Below are 26,804 nucleotides of genomic sequence, written 5' to 3'. Positions count from 1 at the left end.
CAGACTTCCGTGGCTGTTTCATCTAAGCTAACTTTTGACTTTTAAATTACATTCGTGACTATAGACTGTCACAGGCTCCACACTTCAGAGCCAGGATTGGCATGGGGTTGATGACAGAGAAGAGCATCCGGGCAGGAAAGCCAGGCCTGGCTCAATAGGGGCTGTTCTCGTGGTCAACCCCAACAGGGCTCCTACGTGGGGGTGGGGGGGGGGAATGTAACCTACAGCTGAGAAGGCATAACAAGCAGATGGGAGCAGCTGAGAAGGCATAATAGGCAGATGCCAGAGTTGGTCCTAATCAGGATGTCGAAGTGCAGGTCTGGGCTAGTTGGTGAAACAAATAAAGGGGTCAATGTGAGGCAGGTTGTGTCCATTTCAGATGCTGCTTGGGGACGAAAGGTTTTCTTCTACCCACGTTGAGGTGACTTCAGGAACCATGGGTCAAGTGAGAATTATATTGTGATCTGAAGGAAATTCTTCCCAGTATCTCTGAAGAAGCACCTGCCTTGATAAGTGAAAGTGTCTTAGGGCAGGTTGACAGGCGAAAACCTGAGGCTCCAGATAAAAAAAATAACGAACATTTTCCTCAGAGCCTTCATGGGAAAAACACCTTGCCTTGGGTGATTTTCAGTCCCCAGGACTAAATCCCAAGATGGCTGTGTGGGTCTCTCTGGAGTCTTGTCTGTTGAAACACGGTTCTTCAAAATAACAAGCTGCTCCTCTCCTCCTTCCCGTTTCCTGTGGGGAATTAGCAGCACTGAGGCCTTTGAGGGAAGAGGTGCAGAAGTGGTGGACTGGGGTGACAGCAGTGTGGTCAGGAGATTGGGATCATAGCAGGCGGTTGAGCAAACAAGTCAACCTATCGGGGTTAATGGAAGCCAGGTTTCTCACTATCGGACAAGGAATTTACAGATACAGAAAGTTGGAAAGCCATAAAGAACCCAGGTGTTGAGTTGGAATAAGGGTTATTGGTGTCAACTCATGACTTTTAATATGTACATATACATGAGAAGAGATGTAGAAATAGACACTGCTGTATTTGTGTGTATGAGTGTGCATATGTATGTATACACATATATATGTATATGTATACACATTTTTTCTAGCCAGTTCTCCAAATGTGGGGCAGGGAAAATATAAGATGGGCACCTTTTGAGGCTAGAGTGTAAGAAAGTACTCGAGATGAGTTTAAAAAAAAAAAAAAGCAGCAGGATGGGGACATGTGAACAGGATACAGGAGACAACCTTAAAGATCTCCCAGTGCCCAGAGCTGGGAAAATTTGAGCAAAGCAATAAATAGTAGTAGTGGATGATAACACAATAAAATAAATATCCATGACATGAATAAATGATTGAATACATAAATAAATGGGAACAAAACTTTTTTTACAAAAGGATTCCAAAAATAAATGTAGCAGAAATGACAGAAATAGAAAACCATCATTAGAATGCCACAGTGGTTATTGCTGCAGGAAAATTCCACTGATGGATACTAAAATTAGTGGGCAAAACTTTAAGGAGAAACAGGATATTAAACACGATATTAGCATAGCCTCAAAGTATCACCCCACAGTATTTATTAATTATTGTGATGCCTGTTAATTAGTATGGTTCCAGGAGGTGGAATGGGGTCCAGATTTAGTGACTAGCCTCTAATGAACAGAACATGGAATGGGAAATTTTGTAACTTTACAGGAGAGAAACCTGGCAGACACCACCTTAACCAAATGATCAAGGTTAGTATCAACATTATGAGTCATGTTGATGTCATGTCCCCGTTAATATGTCAAGATCAGAAGGGCACCTTACCTCTGTGGTATCCTTCCCAAAACTCCATAACCCCAGTCCAATTAATCATGAGAAATTGAGACATATTCTACAAAATACCTGACTGGTACTCAGGTAAAAGTGTTAAAATCATGAAGTACAAGGAGGGACAGAGAAACCATAAAAGTTTGGACACTAAGGAGATGTAACAACTAAATGCAATGTGATATCCTCTGTGGGATCCTGGAATGGAAGAAGGACATTAGTGGAAAAGCTGATCAAATCCTAACAGTCTGCAGTTTAGCTAAGTGTTGTTCTGATGTTAATTTCTTAGTTGTGATTATGTATCAATGTTATGTAAGATGTTAACATTAAGGGAGGCTGGGGGGAAGGGTAAACCAGGACTCTGTACTAACTTTGCAATTCTGCACATCTAAAATTATTTCAAAATACAAATGTTCTTTAAAAGACTAGAAAAGCGGGGACTTCCCTGGGGGTCCAGAGGTTAAGACTCCACACATCCAATGCAGGGGGTGTAGTTTCGATCCTGGACCTGGTGGGGCACCTAAGATACCATATGCCAGCGCAGCCAAACATTTTTTTTAAATTAGGGAAAAAAAAAAAAAAAATAAGGACTAGAAAAGCAATCAAGTCACTTAGTATTTTTCAGCGAAAATTTAAAAATATAAACCAAAACACTACACCCTTCTTTGGTTTTTCAAATGTTGTTTCTTGTCACTCTGTTTTAAGTTTCTAATTTAATGTTTTTCTAATTAAAAAAACATTTTTTTAATTTAAAAGATTGACTTAGGTCAGGAGAATGAGAAAACAAGCCACAGACTGAGAGAAATATTTGCATAAGATATACTTGATAAAGGACTGTTACCCAAAATATACAACAAACCCTTAAAATTCAACAATAAGGCAAATAAACTAATTAAACAATGAGCAAAAGAATAGACACCTGACCAAAGAAGATATGCAGATGACAAGTAATCATATGAAAAGGTGCTCAACACCTTGCATCATTAGGGAATTGCAAATTAAACAGCAATGAGATACCACTACAGATCTATTAGAATGGCCAAAATCCAAAACACTGACAACACTAAATGCTAACAAGGACGTGGGACAACAAGAACTCTTATTCACTGCTGGTGGGAATGTAAAATGGCACAGACACTTTGGAAGACAGCTTAGCAGTTTTTATAAAACTGAACGTACTCTTACAATACAGTCTAGCAATTGTGCCCCTTAGTATTTATCCAAATGAGTTTAAAACTTATGTCCACACAAAAGTCTGCACACAGATGTTTATAGCAGTTTTCATTTTTATCTATTTATTTATTTTTATTTTTTGGCTGCATTGGGTCTTCACTGTGATGCACGGGCTTCTCGTTGCGGTGGTTCCTCTTGTTGCAGAGCACAGGCTCTAGGCGCGTGGGCTTCAGTAGTTGTGGCACATGGGCTCAGTAGTTGTGGCTCATGGGCTCTAGAGCTCAGGCTCAGTAGTTGTGGTGCACAGGCTTAGTTGCTCCGTGGCATGTGGGATCTTCCTGGACCAGGGTTCAAACCCATGTCCCCTGCATTGGCAGGTGGATTCTTAACCACTGTGCCACCAGGGAAGTCCACAGATGTTTATAGCAGCTTTATTCATAATTGCCAAAACTTGGAAGCAACCAAGATGTTCTTCAGTAAGTGGTTAAGGATTTAGTAAACTGTGGGCATCCATACAATTGACTATATTATTCAGTGCTAAAAAGAAAGGAGCTGTCAAGCCATGAAAAGATATGGAGGAAACTTAAATGTATATGACGTACTAAGTGAAAGAAGGCAATCTAAAAAGACTGTATGATTCCAACTATATGACATTCAGGAAAAGGCAAAACTATGAAGACAGTAAAAAGATCAGTGCTTGCCAGAGATTAGGGGGAGGGAAAGGATTAAAAGGTCCAGCATAGAGGATTTTTTAAAAATGGACTTTATTTTTTAGAGCAGTTTGAGGTTCCTAGCAAAACCAAGAGGAAGGTACAGAGATTTCCCATATACGCCCTGCCCCACTCACACACAGCTTCCCCCACTGCCAACATCCCCCACATCTGTTTCAATCAATAAACCTACATGGGAGATTGGTTCAAGATGGCGGTGTAGTAGGACGTGCACTCACTTCTTCTTGCGAGAGCGATGGAATCACAACTAACTGCTGAACAGTCATCGACAGGAAGACACTGGAACTCACCCAAAAAGATACCCTACATCCAAAGAAAAAGGAGAAGCCACAATGAGATGGAACAAGGGGCACAATCACAATAAAATCAAATCCAGTAACCGCTGGGTGAGTGACTCACAGACTGGAGAACACTTATACCACAGAAGTCCACCCACTGGAGTGAAGGTTCCGAGCCCCACGTCAGGCTTCCCAACCTGGGGGTCTGGCAACAGGAGGAGGAATTCCCAGAGAATCAGACTTTGAAGGCTAGCGGGCTTTGATTGCAGGACTTCGACAGGACTGGGTGAAACAGAGGCTCCACTCTTGGAGGGCACACACAAAGTAGTGTGCGCATTGGGACCCAGGGGAAGGAGCAGTGACCCCATAGGAGACTGAACCAGACCTACCTTCTACTGTTGGAGGGTCTCCTGCAGAGGCAGTGGGTGGATGTGGCTCACAGTGGGGACAAGGTCACTGGCATCTTTACTCCAATAAAGATGTTAAAAGAAAAAAAAAATAGTGTATTTGCAATATAGGCAATTTGAACATCACTAATCATTAGAGAAATGCAAATCAAAACTACAATGAGGTATCACCTCACACCAGTTAGAATGGGCATCATCAGAAAATCTACAAACAACAAATGCTGGAGGGGGTGTGGAGAAAAGGGAACCCTCTTGCACTGTTGGTGGGAATGTAAATTGATACAGCCACTATGGAGAACAGGATGGAGGTTCCTTAAAAACCTAAAAATAGAACTACCATACAACCCAGCAATCCCACTACTGGGCATATACCCTGAGAAAACCATAATTCAAAAAGAGTCATGTAACACAATGTTCACTGCATTACTATTTACAATAGCCAGGACATGGAAGCAACCTAAGTGTCCATTGACAGATGAATGGATAAAGAAGATGCGACACATATAGACAATGGAATATTACTCAGCCATAAAAAGAAATGAAATTGAATTATTTGTAGTGAGGTGGATGGACCTAGAGACTGTCATAAGAGTGACGTAAGAGTGAAGTAAGTCAGAAAGAGAAAAACAAATACCATATGCTAACACATATATATGGAACCTAAAAAAAAAAAATTGTTCAGAAGAACCTAGGGGCAGGACAGGAATAAAGACGCAGATGTAGAGAATGGACTTCAGGACACGGGGAGTGGGTAGGGTAAGCTGGGATTAAGTGAGAGTGGCATGGACATATATACACTGCCAAATGTAAAATAGATAGCTAGTGGGAAGCAGCCGCATAGCACAGCGAGATCAGCTCAGTGGTTTGTGACTATCTAGAGGGGTGGGATAGGGTGGGTGGGAGGGAGATGCAAGAGGGAGGATATATGGGGATATATGTATATGTATAGCTGATTCACTTTGTTATAAAGCAGAAGCTAACACACCATTGTAAAGCAATTATACTCCAATAAAGATGTTAAAAAGAAAAAGAAATTATCATATGACCCAGCAATCCCACTACTGGACATATACCCAGAGAAAACCATAATTCAAAAAGACACATGCACCCCAATGTTCATTGCAGCACTATTTACAATAGCCAGGTCATGGAAGCAACCTAAATGCCCATTGACAGAAGAATGGATAAAGAAGATGTGGTACATATATACAATGGAATATTACTCAGCCATAAAAAGGAACAAAATTGGGTCATTTGTAGAGACGTGTATGGACCTAGAGGCTGTCATACAGAGTGAAGTAAGTCATAATCAGAAAAACAAATATTGTATATTAACACATATATGTGGAATCTAGAAAAATGGTACAGATGAACCAGTTTGCAAGGCAGAAATAAAGACACAGATGTAGAGAACAAACGTATGGACACCACGGGGGGAAAGGGGGGCTCAGCGGGTTGGTGGATGAATTGGGAGATTGGGATTGACATATATACACTAATATGTATAAAATAGATAACTAATAAGAACCTGCTGTATAAAAAAATAAAATTCAAAAAAATAAAATAAAAAAATAAAGCTACATTAACACATCATCACCCAAAGTCCATAGCTTGCGTTACAGTTAGCTCTTGGTGTTGTATATTCTAAGGGTTCAGACAAGTGTATAATGACATGTATTCGCTATTACAGTATCATACAGACTAGTTTCACTGCCCTAAAAAATCCTGTCAATGTAGGTTCATCGATTATAACATATGTATCATATTGGTGGTGTATTCTGATAGTCAGGAAGGCTGTGCATGTGTGGGAAGGTGGTTTTGGGAGAACTCCCTACACTTCTGGTCAACATTCCTATAAATCTAAAACTGCCTAAAAAAAAAGTATATTTTTTAAAAAAAGATTGAAGTGGGGTAATGAATGAAGAAAATTTACCAAGTAAAGAAAACAACTTCATCTTCATTGATAAAGTAGTAGATTTACTGGCACGCAGAGTTTGCTATATCAGGCATATTCAAAAAGCTTAGTGTACATAACTTACTTAATAATCGAATTTATTTAATCATCACATTTCGATGAGGTAGCTACTTTTATAATTACTCCGGTACAGACAAGGAAACAGACCAGGGAGGTTAAGAGAGTTGCTGAAGAGGCAGAAAAATATGGAAACAGGTGAAGTCTGGTTCATACTTTCTAAGGAAACAAGAAGACAGAAACTGAGGTACATTAAATTTACAAGAGATTATTTGAGCAAACAACCATTTGAATCAGGCAGTGCCAAATAGAAAGCGGTTAGGAGCACTCCATGGATAGAATCTAGGAAAAAGGCTTTTCTAGGACAGAGCAGAAGTAGAGCAAGGAAATTATCTGATTGGCTATAGCGTACTTGGTTGCTTTATTTGGGAAAACCTAATTGGCTGTTTGTGATCGGTTGTTCCTAAGTTTCCTTTCCTTAGATTCGAGTGCATTTTCTCTGGCTTAGGTTTCTGTTTGCTTACATAGGCTCCCAAGGTATTAGAGCCACCTCAGTCTAATGGTCTCCTTATTTGATTACTTTAATATAATACAGCTAAATTTGGGAGCATTAAATAGAGTCCTACTCAAGCAAGAGTTTGGAAATTTTATATTTTTATACTAAACTGTAATACTGACCAAAAAATCAATTTACATGGAAATAAAGTTGACCCTTGAAAAATAAGGGTTTGAATTGCGAGTCCACATATACGTGGATTTTTTTCAATAAATGTATTAGAAAACTTTTTGGAGATTTGCGACAACTTAAAAAAGTTTGCAGACTAACCATGTGGCCTAGAAATATCAAAAACATTAAGAAAAAGGTTTGTCATACATGCATAAAATATAGGTACATACTAGTCTATCCTTATACAGGCATAAAGTGAGTGATATTTAATATAAAATTAATAATGCATCTGTTTTTTTACTGTTTTGTAACTATGCCTCCAAAGAATTACATTACCAGCCAATATGCCTCTGTCTCATAATTAGAGAAACTGCTTATCAACCGATCATCACAGGTAAGTGATTTTTTTTAAAATGTAACAATATTTCCAATACTGTATTACGAATATGACTATAATGCTGTCTGTCATAAAAGTTTTATAATAATTCATTCATTAATGTATAAGCTACAGTGAAGCAATCATACCAATGACACCAGGCGACCATAAAGCAAGCATACTGCTGCTTTTTTTGTTATCAATGCATGAATCATTATACCTGTAAATAGATATGAATTTCTTTTTCACATTATCTTTTCATTTTTGTTGTCTAGTGTTGTAATATGTACAACATCTACAGTGTTTTGTATCATATAAGACAATATTGATGTAGGTACACACAGAATTCATCTTATAAACAGGCTTGGTAAACTTATGGTATCAATAAACACAGTACAGTCCTGTAAATGTATTTCTCTTCCATATGATTTTCTTAATAACATTTTCTTTTTCCTAGTTTATTTTATTGTAAGAATACAGTATATTATACATATAACATACAAAACATGTGTTAATTGACTGTTAATGTTATCGGTAAGGCTTCTGGTCAACAGTAAGCTGTTAGTAGTTAAGTTTAGGGGGAGTCAAAAGTTATTTGTGGATTTTTGACTGTGCAGGGGTCAGCACCCCTAACCCCTGTGTTGTTCAGGGGTCAACTGTAAAACAGAAAATCTCATTGTTTTTTGTAGATTCAGAATGCAATTTTCTTTCCATATGTAGTTACCTTAAACTTGTGCTTATTATAGAGTTGTAATGCGAGTACTCAAAAAGGGAGCACTAGTTCAAAAGAATGCCTATTTTATGCTAATATAAACCAAAATCCACTAATTAGCTTACATTGTCAACATTTGACCCAAGGCCAATTTGATCTACAATGTTTTTATTCAAAAACTAATCGCTGAAGAAGCTCAAGTCATTAGAATATATATTATCGAGGATGTTCTTTTTGCATCTGTCACTGAGAATATGTAGATGTAAGTTAATATCCCTGAGAGTAAACAACCTTAACAGAGGATACAGTGCTCCCTGTGCAGAGAGTTATGGCAAGTGTAGTGAGGCAAAGGGAAGGACTAGGTGGGACTGACCTAGTGCTTTAACGAAAAGCAACCCTTTAATCAGTCGTGAAGATGAAGAAGGAACAGGAGAGGGAATAGAACAGAAAGAAAGAAAAAACAATGAGCTATTTTGCTCCTTCTTGTTCTTAACTTCTGATGGCTTCTCATTAAGAGTAAAATAAATTTCAAAGTCCTTAGCATGTCATGCTAATTCCCTAGGAATCACTAATTCCTGGGCTGCATTGCCAACCATCATTACATAGGTTCCAATTTCAAAGAATTACTCAAATTCTCCAGACTCATTCTTTGCTTTCCGGCCTCAGTGCCTTTGCTCATGTGTTCCGTCATCTTAAAATGTCCTCATTCAAGATCTAATGCAAAGTCCATTCTGGCTGAAAAGCTTTCCTGGATCATATTTCATTCTCCTATTGAAAGTTATCTTTCCTCCCTCTTCCAGTATTACCAATGCATTTTATACTTTTGTAAGAACACATCACATTCTGCCTAATGCAGCAATTAGCTAAGACTGTCCTACCTCCTTTGCAGGGCTGTAATCTGAGAGTAGAGAACACATCTTACTACTCATCTTGTACTTTCCAGCATACCTATTGCAATGCCTGACATGTAAAAGAATCCTAGAACCTTAAGCTCATAGTTGGAGGGAAACTTAAAGATCAAACAGTAAATGTTGTAAGGTATTTTAAGAAATGTTTGATGCAAGAGTGATGGAGGGCAGATTGAGGAAAAGGGTTAGGAAAAGAAAACTAGAAAGGGCAATAGTAAGAATAAATATTTATTAAAAACTTACTATGTACCATGCAATTAGTGTATATTATCTCATTTAATTGTCACAATTCAACAAGGTAGGTATTGTTATCATTCTCATTCTAACAGAGGAGCAAACCATGACACAAAGAGGTTAAATAATTTGCCCAAAGTTGAGCAGTTAATGATGATGGAGCCAGAATTCAAATCCAGGCAGTTTGACTCTAATGTCTATACTTGTCAGTAAAATACAGTTCAGTAAAGGGGCTTTTCACACATGCCACAAGGAGAAGGAACCTTCAGGAACTGGCGAATGAAATGTAGTTTCCATCTTGCTAACCTTTGGATGCCCACACTAGGTACAATGGGTGTAATTATCTTGAAGTTAAAATCTGTATCCAAAATGGTCAACATTCACATAATGTTATAAAATATTCATATAATATGACATATTCAGAGAACACCTTTCTGTGATTTTTAATACACAAGTCTCCATGAAAGCGACACATTTAGTTACCAGCTCAGGATTGTAGCCACAATAGAGGAAACTCAGTGAATTTAATCAAAAGTATGTACCCAGCCATCAAGGCCCCTTCGGGAATGCTTGCTAGAAAAACCACATGTAGCTTTCATTTTCTATCATCTGGCCCTAGCATAGCCCTTGTTTTTTTCTGCTTTGTAATAATTCAAAGCACGTTGCCTGTAGGAACAATTTTTAAAAGACTAATTTTTTTGTAGCTTTGATGCTAAGCAAATTTTTAAAATTTTCCCATTCTAATCAAATCTCAATAAAATATTCATGAACTATTGAGGCTGATAGTTTATATTTTTCCTTTTTTAACCAAATGGAATAATGCTGAGTATTGATGTCACATACGTTCTCTGTGGTCACAATATGGAGAAGTTGTTAAGACTGTTTGACGGTAGGGAATATGTAGGTCAGCTCAGGTTTCAGAAACCTTCTTAAACTCAGCCCAGTGTAATAGTAGGGCAAATTTTAAAGTTGAGCATGGAAATGCCTCGAAAACTGCAATAAGAAGTATTTGACAAGGAAGCAAAATATGTCCTCAGTTCATCTTCAGTTGAACACAAACACACAGACACACACACACACACACACACACACACTTTGCCCTGACTCCCTGCCCACCACCATGTTGGGCACTTCTGGGCACACCACTCACAGTGTAGTCTAAATAAATGCTCCTACTTTGTGTTCCTCCTTTTCTTTCTTGTTTATAGCCTCTTCCACTCTTTCCCAGTGCCCCCTTTTCCTGGGAAAACTAGATCTCTTGCCTTTCATTCATATTATACAAATACCATGACTGATTTAGAGCTTAAAGATCTACCCTTCCTGCATTATAACAGGAGGAAAAAAAATACTTTGACAAGATTAGAGCCTGAGGCTGAAGGCTTTGGAATTTCAAGCATCAGTTAGCAGGTAGAAGAAAATACCTGGGGATGTCCAAGCATCTCATCTGTAGGGAAGCAAAACTTGCCACCCCAAAATGTCTCTGGCATGTGGATTATTTTGAGCTGAAAACAAACAAGGCCCAAAAGACTCAGAAAGAAACTTTGACCTTCCCCCTTAGCCGCCTACAGAATTTAGATTAAGGGCCTATTACAGGACTAGAGCTATCACCATAGATAACTATAGCATAAACTAGGTGTGGTAGACAGAAAGGAACCTAGCAAAGTCTGTGTTAAAATTCCTCTGTGTGTCCCACTGTCTCTGCAAGGCCCAGCAAACATTTGTTTACCAAACATTTGCTTTTCCATGTCAATTGCCTTTCTCCCCATTAAAGTCCCAAATCCCTACCCTCAATGTCCTCTTTGTCTTTAGCTGAAGATGGTATTTAAGGGTGAAGGTTTCAGCCATTTTGGTGAGTTAATCAGTTTTCCTGGGTCTCTCCCATGTATACAGGCTATTAAACTTTGATTTTCTCCTGTTAATCTGTCTCAGTTCAGTTTAATTCTTAGACCAGCCAGAGGAAGCTAAAAGCATAAGAGGAAAATTCCTTCCTCCCCAACATATCCTTGGTAAAAAATCCTATAGATGAGCACCTAGTCCTCTTATATTTAGCCAGCCTTGCTTCCTATTTTTCATGAAAGTTCAGGGTCCTCCTCCCCTTGGTTTCTTCCTTCCTTCCTTCCTTCCTTTCTTTTCTTTCTTTTATACTGAGAACAATTTGTTTAGAGACTTTATTTATTTATTTATTTATTTTCTTTTTGGCTGCACCGTGCAGCATGCTGGATCTTAGTTCCCTGACCAGGGATCAAACCCATGCCCCCTGCAGTGGAAGCGCAGAGTCTTAACCCCTGGACCGCCAGGAAAGTCCCTGTCCCCTTGGTTTCTGTTGGCGAACTGGAAATATGGTGCAGGGTAAAGACATATGGGTGGAGAACCAAAAGACCTGGGTCCAGTGTCAGCCATTCCAGCCTCAGCCTCCCCATCCTTAGGCCCTGTATGGGTGGTTGATTCATTTATTCATCCCCTGTTTCTAAAGCTCCAAATGTAAAATGAGAATAGTAATGACTCTCACAGGGCTGTGGTGAGATTTGGGATTCACACATGTAAACATTGAGCACCATCCCTGTGGCACTCCATAAATGCTAACTAGTATTGTTAAAGATCTACAAAGTTATACGGAATTTGATCTCTAAAGAAAATGCCCCACAACTTCTTGTTTACAAAAGCTCACATTTACTCTTCCCCAGCTTTTCATTACTCTGTTCCACTGAGATGACAGGACTCCAGATGTTATTTCTCTTCCTCAGATTACATAATACCTTTGACGCCTCACTTTCAATCAGGACTAATATGCTCTAATTGCAGACATTATCGATGCGAATGGCACTGCTTCCTGATAAATGAGCTGCCGGCACAGGGTGTCCGCCACAACATGTAGATGAGCCCAGGGAGAAGCAGTGTCATTCTGCAAATCACTCTTGGCACCCAGGATTTGGTGGATGGCACCTGGCAGTCTCCATGTTTCAGGCTACATGGCTTTGCCAGTCACTGATTGTCATCAAACAAAATACTCTCATATTATTCTACGGTTTGCTTTTACAAAGAGATCATTTCTAAAACAGTCCAATTGATTCATTTCCAGGCCACTAGCAAACATAATCACATAGTGCAGACAGAATAATAGAACATTTTGGTAGCTCTCATGTTTTCCAGAATGAAATCAGGAGAAAGTAAAAGACTGTGTTTTGACTAAAGTTTGAGGATGAGAGTTTCCAGGGTCAGAGGAGAGACACAAACAGGGCTTTAGAGTGAGAATTTTACAAGGACTTTGAATCCTCTGATTAACCTTCACAGTGAAAATTAAGCATCACCTTTACCACGGAATTTATTCTACAACTGTTTAAAGCTTGAGCATTTAACCTCTCAACTTCCCCAACGTGTTAATATGTCACTGATGCTTCTAAATAAATAAAATGTCCAGGAATGGGGAGCTTGAGCCAAGTATTGATACAATAAGTGAAAGTTGAAAAAGAAAAAAAAGAAAAGAGTGCATTTGATCAACTTCCTTTTCGAGAACACAGACAATATTGAAGAGAGCAGTCAGAATCAGAAAGGAAAAAATTCTTTCATTTTCTCTGTTGAATTTGGAAACTTCTAGTCAGGAGTCTATTTCTTCTGCAAAGCTTCTCTGACCGTGATAAGATGCTGTTGGCAATATTAGGCCCTGGAAGATCCACCTGCCTCCATCCTGGTCTTATTTCAGTTCCTCTAACTCATTCAGTTTTTCCTCACCTCAGAGCCATCACACTGGTCGTCCTCTCAACCTGGAACATTCTCCATGCTCTCCCCCCAAAAGCTAACTCCACTTCTCCTTTAATTTCAATTTAAAAATCACTCCCTCACAGTGATTATCTCAGACAGCGCCCTCTTACCCAAGTTTCCTTCCCTCACACCCTTACACTTTCACTATTGCCCCCAGACCTCCTCTGTAATGCTCTTCATACTTGTAATGGTTTTTCAGCGTGGCTCTTTCCCATGACCTATATGGTCCATGATGACTGAGACCCAGTCTTCTTTATCTTTGCATCCCTAACCCTTAACATAGGGCCCGTCACATTTTAGGCACTTGATAAATATTTGTTGAATTAGTTGATTAAACATAAATGGATGAATTCAAGCATGTTGATGCACTTTTACAGGTGGTTGTGAATTGGCACCAGGAGACAGTTGCTTTTAGAAACATGATATCATAGGGCTTTCTCCATAGAACATTCCACGTCTAGACACCCAGGCGTATAAATGTGGCCTAAAAGATAAAAGTGAAACCAAAAGCCCCACCTTTTATATGGGGTTGTTTCCACACCAATCAAGGCTAGGAAGGAATGTTCTTTGTTAAAGCACGTAGTTCCCGTGCCTTTGGCAGTGAAAGTGCAGAGTCCTAACCATTGGACCACCAGGGAATTCCCTAAAGCACATAATTCTTTATTAAAGCAGATACTTTGACCATTTGTCAGCTTCTAAAGAGCTGGAGCGATCCAAGAATTTAACTATATCCTAAAGGGAAAGCAAACAAGCACACAGAATAATATTAAAAATACAGAAGTTTCATATACAAGTAAACCAGTTGTCAAGTTTAGATGGAAATGAGCAGAAATGCAAGTGACATCAATTTCCATGGCACAGATTGCATCTCAGTCCCCTCTGGACTATGTAACCAGATCATTGTGGAGGACGAGAAGAGCCTTCCCAATTGGAGAAAAACGAAAATACACAATCTGTCCTACAAATTGGACTAGTGATACTGTCTCCACATATAGATCAGTCAGAATACCTAGAAACTGCATTGTGACTATTCCTGGGTATAGTAACCAGGATCTGCAATAGGCTACACTATGGTAACAAATAAAACCTGAAATCTTAGTGGCTTAATTCAAGTTTATTTCTCCCTCTTGCCACATGCCTCTTCTATCCTGGAGTCTTGCCATCTCCTGGCTTAAAGATTAGTTGAAATATTGGGGGAAGGAATAAACCCAGAAGTAAAACAGTTTACTTCTACTTACATTCCATGGGACAGAACTCATAACATGGTGAATCCAACTGTAAGAAAAGATGAGAAATGAAGAGGGAACATGTGAATATGAGTGTTAACTGTTTCTACCACAGTACAGTTTGGTCTTATCAAGCAATTCTGCTTTTTGACACATGGTCTTGATGGCTTAGCTAAAAGGACTATTTCCTTTATGATAATTGGATTTAGTCCAGACACTTTTAAAATATACTCTCAGAAACCCATAGCTTTGCATTTATATTCTTTGGCATTGTATGCTAGGATATACTTAAAGTATCATATTGTTTATTTCTACGTAACAAATGACCTTAAAACCTAGCAGCTTGAAACAGCAAACATTCATTATCTCACAGTTTCTGTGGATCAGGAATTTGGATGTGGCTTAGCTGTGTGCCTCTGGCTTAAGACCTTTCTTGAGCTTGCAGGCACACTGGCGCCTGGGGTGAGGACACATTGGGAAGGTCTGATTAGAGGAGGGTCTGCTTCTCAGGTCACTTATATGGTTATTGGCAGGATTCAGTTCCTCTCAGGTTGTTGGGCTGAGGATCCAAGTTCCTCACTGGCTGTGGGCTGGAAGCCTCCCTCAGTTCCTTGCTAAGTGTGTCACCATAGGACAGCTGACAACACGGGCGCTGGCTTTTCCCTCAGAGCAAGTGAGAGCAACCAAAGATGGAAGCCACAGTCTTTTGTAACCTAACCTCAGAAGTGGCAGTCATATATGTCACTTTCTATTCATTAGAAGTGAATCCCTAAGTCCAACCCACGATCAAGGGGTGAGAATTACACAAGGGCATGAACACGAGGAGGCAGTGGTCACTGGGGGGCCATCTTGGAGGTTGCTTACCACAGATGTTCTTCCAGGCCATCTTATTTGGGGTTATCCTTTTTCAACTCTTTTATTTTGTTTCATATTTTCTTTTCAAGTTTAGGCCAGTAGGGTCACTTTAGTGCTATGAATCAGATAAGTTTTGGAACCTTGGGTGTGACTTTCTTTCCTGGTCATGATGTTGAACGTGGCCCAAAGATGATGGAAATAGTGAAGACTCAATCTTTGAAAACTGCAGTAGATCCAAGTTGTATGTCATCTAAAAAGTAAGAAGTAGAGCTTTTCTTCAGCTATCTAGTGCTGTTATGTTATATATACTTTCCTAATAACTCTCTTACAGGACTTGATGGTTTTTAAAATCCCACCTGATAACTACTCTGTCAATAACAGTATCTTTGGATAAGTGAAATGGCCTATTAGCCAAATTGAATGAAAGTGTGACAATTTATTAGCGATGACATTTAAATGATATTTCCACTCATAGAGAACTTTGTTGCCCCTATCAGGATGTAGGTTATATGGACTAACAAGTAATCTTAAATTTTAAGTGGCATAAAACTACCAAGATTCATTTCCTGTTCCTACTGTATGTCCTCCAGAGCTGAGATGGAGGGAATGAGGTTGGGCAGGGGGGTAGAATTTGCTCATTGTTGCTACTATGAGACTCAAGCTGATTGGGAAACACTACCCCAAGTATTGGTCTCCATGCCAGGGGAAACAGCTCTGGAATATCTTGTATGAGCATTAAAGGTTTGGCCCAGAAGTGATGGGCATCATTTCTACTCTCAGTTCATTGCTCAGAATTACTAATGTGGCTTCCCAATCACAAGGAGTCAGAAAGTCCCATTTTTTTCATGTGCCCAGAATGGGAATGAACTAGAAATGTTTGCAAATAACACTAATGACAACATTGCCCCCCCCACCCCCAAAACCTCAGCAAATATCACTGTGAGGAAACTTTTATCTTTGTTTTCCAACTTGAAGGTCAAATAATCCTACTAATATGTTCAAATTGGGGGTTTGTAATAATAACAATTAATATTCTTTCTTAACACCCTATATTTTCTTGGAACTGCCAGCCAAACTGCTTAGACATTCAGGTGCCCAGATGTAGGTTTTGTTGAGGCCTGGACGTATTTTCATTTGTCCCCCGTAATCTCAACCTGAGCATCATTGGTGTCTATGCAGTCTGGTGAGGGGCCTGGGTGTTTCTTTTGTACCTAAATTAAGAAATTACTGGGGACTTCCCTGGCAGTCCAGCGGTTAAGACTCCATGCTTCCACTGCAGGTGGGCGCGGGTTCGACCCCTGGTCAGTGAACTAAGATCCCTCATGCCACATGGTGTGGCCAAAAAAAAAAAAAAAAGAAATCACTGTTTTTTATATGTTCTTTAAATTCTAAAATATCATGTGATATATATAGATGTTTGAGTTAGACAACATAAGACAAGGGCTAGCAAGCTTAGAATTTCTTAAAAAGTGTGTGGATTTAACCTCTAAGTATTTTGACAATAATATATATATATAATTGTATATAAAGTATTAAAATATTTTAAAATAGAATTTTATGATAATTTTTATCACTCTTTACAGTAGAGTTTTATTATCTGGTCTCCATGCTTACTCTCATTTCCTCCCTGGCCTTTACTCTATCGATGTGAATATTTTAACACAAATTCAGATTGTACCTTTCCCCTGTTCACAACCCTCCAATATGCCCCAAAAGGCTTGGAATAAAAGCCAAAGTCCTTACCATGGTTTCACATCTGGCTACATGTCTAATTTGTTATCTTCCCACTTCCCCTTAGGGGCTCAACAGAATTGGATCATGTGGCTCCCTCCATGATCATTGCACTCACCCAGCATGAGCCTCAGCTTGTACCTACTGCCCCTCTGCACTCTTCCCGTAGGTCTTCACATAGGTGTCTCCTTCACTTCATTCATATCTCTGCTTAAATTTTAAAAATCTACAGAGAGACCTTCCCTGACCAGTTTTCCACTCCTATTACCTTCTCCTGTTTTTCTTTATAGCGTGTATCACTGATATTATACCATATGTATATTCATTTATTCCTTCCCCTAAAATGAAAGACTTATGAAAGCAGAAACTTTGTCTGTTTTAGTCACTGCTGTGTTCACAGCACCTAGAATAACTGCTGGCACATAGGTGGAGTAAGTGGACACAGAAGAGCCATTCAATGAAGTAATTTTAGAGGAACTCAAATCTAAAAGGAAACTCCAGAAGGGCAAGGGTGTTTTTTCCCAGCACTGTGAATCCCTCACCTAACAAAGTGCCATGCTGCATAATAGTTTTTAAACAAGTATCTGTGGCTGAGATGAATGACCAAATTCCTCAGTTGAAAAGAATCAGTGCTACTGGTCCTTAAAATGTGTAATGAGATATATTTCCCAGCTAATACCTTCTACCTGCATGCTAACCAGGGAAGAACAAAAAAACAAAAACGAGCAATTGGTGAGAAGCCTGGCAAAGCCTTCAGAAAGGCATAAAGAGATTAGAAATTTGGAATTGTTCATCTCTAGCCTAAACTATAAGCAGAGTGGACTCAAAAAGACCTCTTAGTGGAGCTAGTCTAATCATGCAGTCACATTGTTGAATTCCTTTGAAGAAATGAACTTGAAATCCCTCTGATAATGCAGCCAGAACCCAGATGAGAAGGCAAATTTGTGTTCCTGTCCCTCCTCCCTGCTCTTTCACATGACAGAAAATGCTCATCAATCATAGTGTCCTTTCCTTCTGAAGCGAGACTTGGCCCCAGAATCCTCAGCAATGCTCTCTTAAACGCCATAGCTGTCATTACTCTAGACAACATGTATTTGTCATTTTTGCTTATTTTAGTCAGTCTTGGGCAAAATTATCAGAGACTGAGAAAGCACTGTTTCACTACCTAAAACAAAAAATATAGAACGCAGACCTCAATATATGTAAAACTAAAATCCAGAAATTAGCCTTGATTACTTTACCTCCCTGTTAGTGGAGAAAGAATGATCTTCATTTGGGAAACATGAGATCCAAGCTTTCTGTGGCAGAAAGATGATCCTCTGTAAAAGAAAGATTAAACTTGAACTCTCAAGTACATCACCTTGGATATTTCAGATCAAAGCTGTGAATGTGACTTGTATTTAAGTCTGCTCATATGTATAAGTATTTATTGTGTCTGCTGTGGAAAATATATTCCCTGGTAGGAATAGGTTATTAAGAGATGGGAAAGCTAATAGTCCCTGATGGCAACTGTATTCAGAGATGACATTTCATAATATCATAAACTCTTATAAATGATGATTGCTTAAGGAGCCTTATGTAAATTCCATCTTTTGGATGTGACATTCAAAATTCCTAATAACAAAGCCAGGTCTATTCTAAAGTTTAGTTTTGAACGTTCTTTGGGGGAAAAAATGTGTCAGTGAGCAAATTTGCAACATAAAGGGAAATGTAACAACATTTTAACCTAGAGAGTAAGAGAATAATTTTCAAGGACTCCAGTGACATTCATTAAGTCGAAACAATAAATGTCAATTAACAAAAGGTCTTATCTATCCTTTAAAGCTGGTAGAGTAGGATCTACATTTTGGCAAGATAATTAGCAATTTATTCAAGATAACATGCAACTTGAGAACATCAAATATTTTGGACTTTTAAAAAATATATTGTTCAGGGCTTCCCTGGTGGCGCAGTGGTTAAGAATCCGCCTGCCAATGCAGGGGACACAGGTTCAAGGCCTGGTCCAGGAAGATCCCACTTGCTTTGGAGCAACTAAGTCCATGAGCCACAACTACTGAAGCCTGTGCGCCTAGAGGCTGTGCTCTACAACAAGAGAAGCCACCGCAATGAGAAGCCCACGCACCGCAAGGAACAGTAGCCCCCACTAGCCACAACTAGAGAAAGCCCGTGTGCAGCAATGAAGACCCAATGCAGCCAAAAATTAATTAATTAAATAAATAAATAAACAAATTTTTTTAAAAAGTAATAAAAATTAAAATGTATTGTTCAGATTTTCCATTAATGTACCTTGCCTCTCATTCCTGTGACTTTGGATAGGTGAGATGTTATCTGTAAGAAAAGAAATTTTTAAACACATATTGAGTCTTTCAGTTACCAAATAACTAAGAACTTTCCGCAATAGGAAACTTCAATTAAATAGCCAAGAGGATTCAACTGTGCAAAATGAAATCCTGTTCTGCCATCTAGAGGACACACACTAATGGCATAGAAAATATTTTGTCTTTAATGGCCCCTAAAGCTTAAAATAAAAAAAGATATTGTTTTAAAAAAGAGTGGAGGGGAGTATTTTGCTCTACGACATTATATCAGATTTCACCATAGAGAAGAAAATAACATTTTTAAAAGCAATTAAAAAAAACCCTGTGGATTAGATATGCACCAAATTGAGGTTTTACACTTTACCAAATTTGCTTGACCCCATCTGGCCTCCAAGGCATTGGCCACTTGCAAATGCAGCACCCAGGCCACAGTACATCCCCTAAGAACACATTCCTGGCCACCATAAGGTAAAGAGCACAGCCTTCGTTGTGCCTGCCAGGGGGTTACCAGAGTTATCTGGGGCATCCAGGTTTGACCTCATCAGACTCAATCAGCAATCTCAAATATTTCTGATAATATTCTAACTTGACTCTCTCCAAATGATTCATTCCAGAATTCCGCAGCAATTTCTCATATTGCTAAGTGCAAGAAAACAAGGTGTGCCTGTACTCAGAGAACTTTATAACTGAAACAACAGTAAACATGATCTACTTTAATTACTTCATTTTTCAGTAGAAGAAACTGAGATCAAGAGATTCTATAACTCTAAGATCACATGCTAGTTATTAGTAGAGTTTTCATGATAACACACATTGCCTACTTTTTTTTTAATTTTTTTTTATTTTTGGCTGTATTGGGTCTTCGTTTCTGTGCGAGGGCTTTCTCTAGTTGCGGCAAGCGGGGGCCACTCTTCATGGCGGTGCGCGGGCCTCTCACTATCGTGGCCTCTCTTGTTGCGGAGCACAGCCTCCAGACGTGCAGGCTCAGTAGTTGTGGCTCACGGGCCTAGTTGCTCCGCGGCATGTGGGATCTTCCCAGACCAGGGCTCGAACCCGTGTCCCCTGAATTAGCAGGCAGATTCTCAACCACTGCGCCACCAGGGAAGCCCACATTGCCTACTCTTAAATCCGATGTTTTTCATTTCGTGTATCCATTCATCCAACAAATACTTAGCGCTTACCTACTAAGTTAAGCATTGTGATAGACACTGAGCAGGAAATGCCGCATGAAAAAAAAAACACAGCCCCTGCTCTCTAGAATCTAACAGTCTGCTGGAGATGAAACATTAATCAGAGCCATATGAAATTATGAAAGTACAGGGGACAAAGAAAGAATTTAGTGGGAACAGAACTTGGTCTGGTCCAGAAGAGCAGGTATGATTTTTCTATAGAAGTTACTTTCAAATAGAGATCCAAAAGATAGTTGTTATCTAAGCAAAGCAGAAAGTAAAGTGCATTCCTGGGAGAGTAAACATCACTTGCAAAGGCCTTGAGGTAGGAGGGCAGCTTGATGCTCTGGTGGAACTAAAATATCAGTGAGAAACAGGTGTGAGATAAGTCTGCTTAGGCTGCATGGGGTCTAATCATCTGGAGACGAGGAGGCCACATGACAGACAATGAGCAAGCTTTGGAGAGTTTCAGGAAGAGGATTTAGATAATCAGATTTGTGCTTTTGAAAGATTGCACTTGATCCAGTGAGTGCAGAGAGAAAGAAAGCAAGAATAGACTGTGCACATGCCCAATTAGGGGACAAATATGACAATAGCTTGCACTACAGCAGTGCCTGGCGCTAGAGAGGCACCATGGGATTGTGCTCTACGTTAGCAGGGTCTCCTGGATCGGGCAGCACACTCCCTGCACTGTGGCACTGTAGCAAAAGGACAGACTTCTTTTCTTGAATCTGGAGCATAAAAACTTCTTATTCTCACCTTCATGGGCATATATGCAGATTGTTCCTCCCCTTTCAAAAGCAGGGGTGTCTGGTTTCTCCCAAAAGGATGTGCACCGAAAGTTGTCTCTTAGCAGAAGATATCACCAAGGGACTCTCACTAGAAATGCAGGGGTCTATGTGCAGATGGAATCCAGTGGGGGGGTCTTTGGAAGTTATAACTCATTGGCATCCACTGCTACTGAGGATTTCCCCATTAAGTAACATTTATCAGTGTCAATTGTTTTGATTCTCTTTGTTTTTCTCTGTTAGCTCAGATCTGAGTTATCTCCATGTCTCAAGCTCCAGGAAATAAAAGGGGCGAATAGGAGATCAAAATCTTTCCCCTGTTAGATTTCTCCTTATCCCTGTATCTTATACCCATCACTGGGGAGCTCTGTGGGTTCTTTGGGGGGAGGATCAGTCACAGCCCTAAGCCCACCCTGGGAAAACTTTGGAGGTAGAAGATGGTCTTAAACACATTGAATGAGAGTGGTAGCCATGACCATATGAAGGTGTTTGTTTCCAGGGGGGAATTCTGCATGGACCAAGAGGACAATGACAAGATGTGGGTACATATGTTCATTCTATTAAGTTGTGCACATTGTTTTATGAACTTTATTAAAGTTAAGAATTCACAAAAAAGGAAATTATAACACTAATGAGGAAGGAACAAAAAAGACCTGGTTTACGTTTGCTTTTTGTTTTGTTATGAAGCAGAAGAATCCAGAGTCCCTATTTAGCTCAGTGAGGCATACAACTGATTTGTCCCCAGAATATGAAATCCTTCTCCAAGCCTTTTCTGACCACAGGGTCTCTTTTTTGAATCCAAACTCTCTTGGCTAGACAAGGGATTTCCATTATGCCTATGCATCTCCTGAACCTTCTTTCTGGGCAAAGCATATCCGCAGGGAATTCTTTCATTTCCCCTTCATTCTGTTGATAGGAGAAAATGAATCCAGAGCTAAAGTTTCTAGAACCTTCTCCATTGATAGTTAACAGCTTTAAAATGACATATACCTCTTTTGAATCCTGGCTCTGCCACTTACTAAACTTGTGACTTTGGGCAGGTCACTTTCCCTCTCTGAGTCAGTTTCCTTATTACAGACTAGGAATAAATACATTTACCTTCATAAGGTTATTGTGGAAAAATGAGTTAATGTAATAGAGTGGTTAGCATAAGGCCTGGTGTGTGGAATGCTCAAAATAGTAGATGTCATTGTTAACTTATGACAGTTAGTTATCTGATCCTCTCAACACATTCTTAAATACTGTGGCTTGCATCTCATCTCTCCACCAGTTCCACAGTAACTGGCTATATTTGACTTCCCATCTCCTGTTGGCTTAGCAGCTGGATCCAGTGCCAGAAATAATCTCATTTTCTAGTTAGGCAGAATTCAATAGGCTCTAATTTAAATGGAATGTGAAAATAATTCAGCATAGAATCAAGCAATAGATAGAATAGATGATTCCTATCGAGTTAAGATGTACCCTGACTTTGAGTTATACCTCATCTACCAAAATAAAGTGATTAATTTGAAAGAAATGATGAAATAACCAGCCCCATTTGGAGGGCATTGATCCTCTGTCATAGAACTCATGTTGCCTTTGTTACTGCTGCAGAAGAATCCTCCTAGATGACTACAGCACCACGTCTCCAAATCCCCACAAAAATCTCAGGTCAGAGATCTCAGCCCACTGAAATGGTAAATCAGCTTTGTTTAGGATTATATAATTGTTTTCTCAGTGAGAAGGGTCTGTTTGAATAAAGAAGGGTCTTTTAAACCAAGACTCAATATATGAAGGATTAAGTAAATCAAACCCATAGTATAATGCTTTCGTGTTAGGTTTAAGAATATTCCATGCCTATTTAGTATGTAAAATAGATGTAATATTTAAGATTTGTTATATTAGAGACTAACATACTAATTTATGATTCTAACTTAAAATGCATAAATGGATGATTGATGTTAGATTTGTTGATTTTAAGGTAAAAGTTATTAGAAAATTTTCTGAGAGTGAATATTTAAGAAAAGGAGGATCTATTATATTAACTACATGTTAGATTTACTAGAATTATCTAAATATGTGAGAAGGTTTAGTACGATTTGAAGTATTTACAATATTCAAATAATTTAAAAGTACATTTTAAAATTATTTAAGACAATTCAACTATGTTTAATAATGGGATAAATAATAATCTTGAAAATAACTGTTAATAGGTAAATAATTTAGTCCATTTTAACAGTTATTTTGAAGATGAACTTAAGATTATAAGTGGAACTTATAAAGGTGGACAAAAGGTACAAACTTTCGGTTATAAGATAAATGTGTACTGGTGTTTCCTTTTTTTTTTTGTATCTGTATGAGATAATGTTAACTAAACTTTCTGTGGTAATTGGTAATTAAATAATTACCACAATACATGTAAGTCGTTATGCTGTACACCTTAAACATACAGTGCTGTATGTGAATTATATCTCAATAAAACTGAAAGAAAAAAATAGTTGAACTTAAAGATGTAAGGAACAATTAGGTTTTAAAATTTATAAACCTCAATGTAATACCTACACAGCTTTTTCTGTGAGTAAGAGCTATGGAAACCACAAATTGACTGCTTCACCCAAGTAAAACCTCTGCTAGACCTTCTCGTTCACGGATCTCAAATAGTTTGGGAAAGCAAATGTGGTCCTCTTTTAGTTTCCTCCTACTGATGTAACTGATTACCACAGATTTAGTGATTAAAAACAACAAAAATTTGTTCCAGAACTGTATTCTAAAATCAAGGTGCCAGCAGGGCTGCATTCCTTCTGGAGACTTCAGGGGACAAGCCTTCCTTGCCTTTCTCAGAGGCCTCCTGCATTCCTGGGCTCCTAGCCCCTTCCTCACCTCACTCCAAAATCTTGCTTCTTTCTTCACCTCTCCTACTCTTGATCCTGATCCTCCCGGGCCCTTTTTTTAAGGGCCCTGGCAATTACATTTAGGTTTACCTAAACTGTCCAGGATAATCTCCCCGCCTCAAGATCCTTTTACCATGTAAGGTAGCATAGTCACAGGTTCTGGGGAATGAGTCAGTCCTTCATGTGAGCTAAAGGAACGTCCAGAATCAAAACAATCTATCTATCGTGCTGGTACTTGGCCACTTTCTGACTCAGTTGTAATTTGGGAGAGTGTAGGTTAGTAACCAAACCACTGACCAGAGTTCTCTAGTTTGATTTCCCAGCAGCTGTTGGTTGCAGGAGATTCTCTGCATAATCAGCCTAGTTTGAACCATCCTGCGCTTTGAAATGGTAAGTCAGAGAACCTGTTCTGCACTAGTTAGTATTTACATTGGATTTCAGGAACCAAAAAAGATCTGTCTCTGGTTGGTTGATTCCCTTCTTTGCAGCCCACTTTGTATTCCATATTTTGATGGACCAGAGTTTTAATAAAATGAAAAAAAAATTTTTTTTTAATTAATCCAAAACTTAGAAATAAGGCAAAAAGATTACCATACTCTTTCAAAGTCATACTAGGGCACTGTCCACCAAGTCCACTGAAAGATCATCTAATTTTTCTAGAGGAAGATGTAACTGACTTCTGCTTACTATCACTTAGGCCCCAGACTCCATAAAGTTCGATGGTAATGTGTAGAAAATTAGTTTGCAAGTTTTTCAGATTTATACTCCTTTGAATCAGCTTTGGAGCCTGCTGGTTCCTTAATCCTGACTTAAATAAATCTTTAAGTGATCACAATATAATTACATAAGTTGTTTTTAACTTTTTAAAATTATACTTTGACATCAGGCTTCCCTGCTAAGGAAAAACAAAAAATTTTGCTCCTATGAAGTATGTTCCAAGCAAGCTTGGGTTCACTATTAGAAAACCGCATGGATATTAAGAGAACTATATAAAAATTACATGTGGAGGCTATATAGGTATCTGTTAGGTAAATTTAACCATGTGATTAGCCATAATCCACATTTTGATGCTCTTATATTTGGTCATCTGTAAATTAAGAAGTAGTGTTAAAAATAGGCAGAATGTTAAAAAAAGATATTAAGAGAATGAAAAGGCAAACCACAGACTGGGAGAAGATTGCAAATAATATATTTGATAATGGCTTCTGTGCAGAATAAACAACTCTTGAAACTCAATCATAAGAAAATCCAATTAAAAAATGAGCAAAATATTTGAAAACTTTGCCAAGATCTAAAGATGGCAAAAAAGCACTTGAAAAGATGTTCATCATCATTAGTCATTACAGAAATGCAAAGTAAACCCACAATGAGACACCAATTAGAATGTCTAAAATCAAAGAGTGACCAGATCAAATGTTGGTAAAAATGTAGAGCAACTAGGACCCTTATACACCAATAGTGGGAAATGTGAAATAGTACACTTTGAAAAAGTTTGCCAGTTTCCTAAAAAGTTCAGTGTACACTTACCATATGTCCTAGCAATTCCACTACTAATCTTCTTAGTTTCCCCAAGAAAAGTAAAAGTAAATGTTTATACAAAGACTTACATGTAAACATTCTAGCAATCTAGCAGCTTCATTTGTAATAGCTAGAAACTGGAAACCACCCAAATGTGCACTAACAGGGAGTACATAAACAAATTGTGATACATCTATACAATGGAATACTACTCAGAAATAAAAAGGAATGAACCATTGATACAATGAAATGAATAAATCTCAAAATAATTGTGCTGAGATTATATACAATTCTATGAAAGTAAAGCAACAGAAAGCAACTCAGTGGTTATCTGGAGGTAGATAGTGGAATTGAAGGGAGGAATTACAAAAGGCACTAGGAAAATTGGAATGATGGATATGTTTACTATCTTGATTGTGGTGATTGTTTCACAGGTGTATACACACCAAAGCTTTTCAGTTTGTTCACTTTAGGAATTCCCTGGCGGTGCAATGGTTAGGACTACAAGCTTCCACTGCAGAGGGCACGGGTTCAATCCTTGGTCGGGGAACTAAGATCCCACATGCCGTGTGGCTCAGCCAAAAAAAAAAAATTGTACACTTTAAACATGTACAGTTTAATATGTGTTAGCTATATCGACATAAAGCTGTTAAAAAAACAGGCAGGATGAAACCTTATTTGGGTATGTTTCTCAGAAGAAATCGGAATGTTCAGCCACTGAAGTCCTAGAGCATAGCAGAACTCTTAAGTTGAAGTACCTTAAATTCCTAAACTTCCATACAAAATGTGAACTTTGTACATATGTGTAATTCTTCAACGTAGGTATCGTTCATCATATTCTCAGAGGTTTTTGAAAAAAGGAGTTAAAAATCACTACTTTAGAGGAATCTATATGAAGAATATAATGAAAATTGCTTATCCCACACAAATTAGATTACATCTCTACTTTTTAAATAAGAGCACAACTTAAGTACAATGTGTAGATTATCCCAATTATCTGTCAATGGAGTACATACTCCATTGTGTTTTTTTCCAACACCACCAAGCAATTCTCCACTTCTCAGCAGACACTGATTTGATGTCCTATAATTTAACTCAATTCTGACACTATTTACTTGGATATAGCATCAGATCCCACAGCTTACAGGCTGTACCAAAAACCTTCAACACCCACTCCCCCTCACATGCCGATCCAGAGTTCAGATTGCTACCTGTGCTTCCAACCGAACATAGGGGCTACTCTTCATTGCAGCACACGGGCTTCTCGTTGTGGTGGCTTCTCTTGTTGAGGAGCACGGGC

The 26,804-nt window shown here is 38.7% G+C and overlaps 1 long non-coding RNA gene across 1 annotated transcript in view; it reads right to left on the bottom strand.

The window, feature by feature from the left end:
- LOC309655070 overlaps positions 1-26,804 on the bottom strand; it is a 448,619-nt gene that overhangs the window by 13,824 nt on the left and 407,991 nt on the right. The gene's annotated exons all lie outside the window — the stretch shown is intronic.

This window comes from Balaenoptera physalus (assembly GCF_965194825.1).
Source record: "Balaenoptera physalus genome assembly, chromosome: 2".
Lineage (NCBI taxonomy): Eukaryota > Metazoa > Chordata > Mammalia > Artiodactyla > Balaenopteridae > Balaenoptera > Balaenoptera physalus.
The sequence above is the reverse complement of the archived record's forward strand: the minus strand, read 5'-3'. Positions and strand labels throughout refer to the sequence as shown.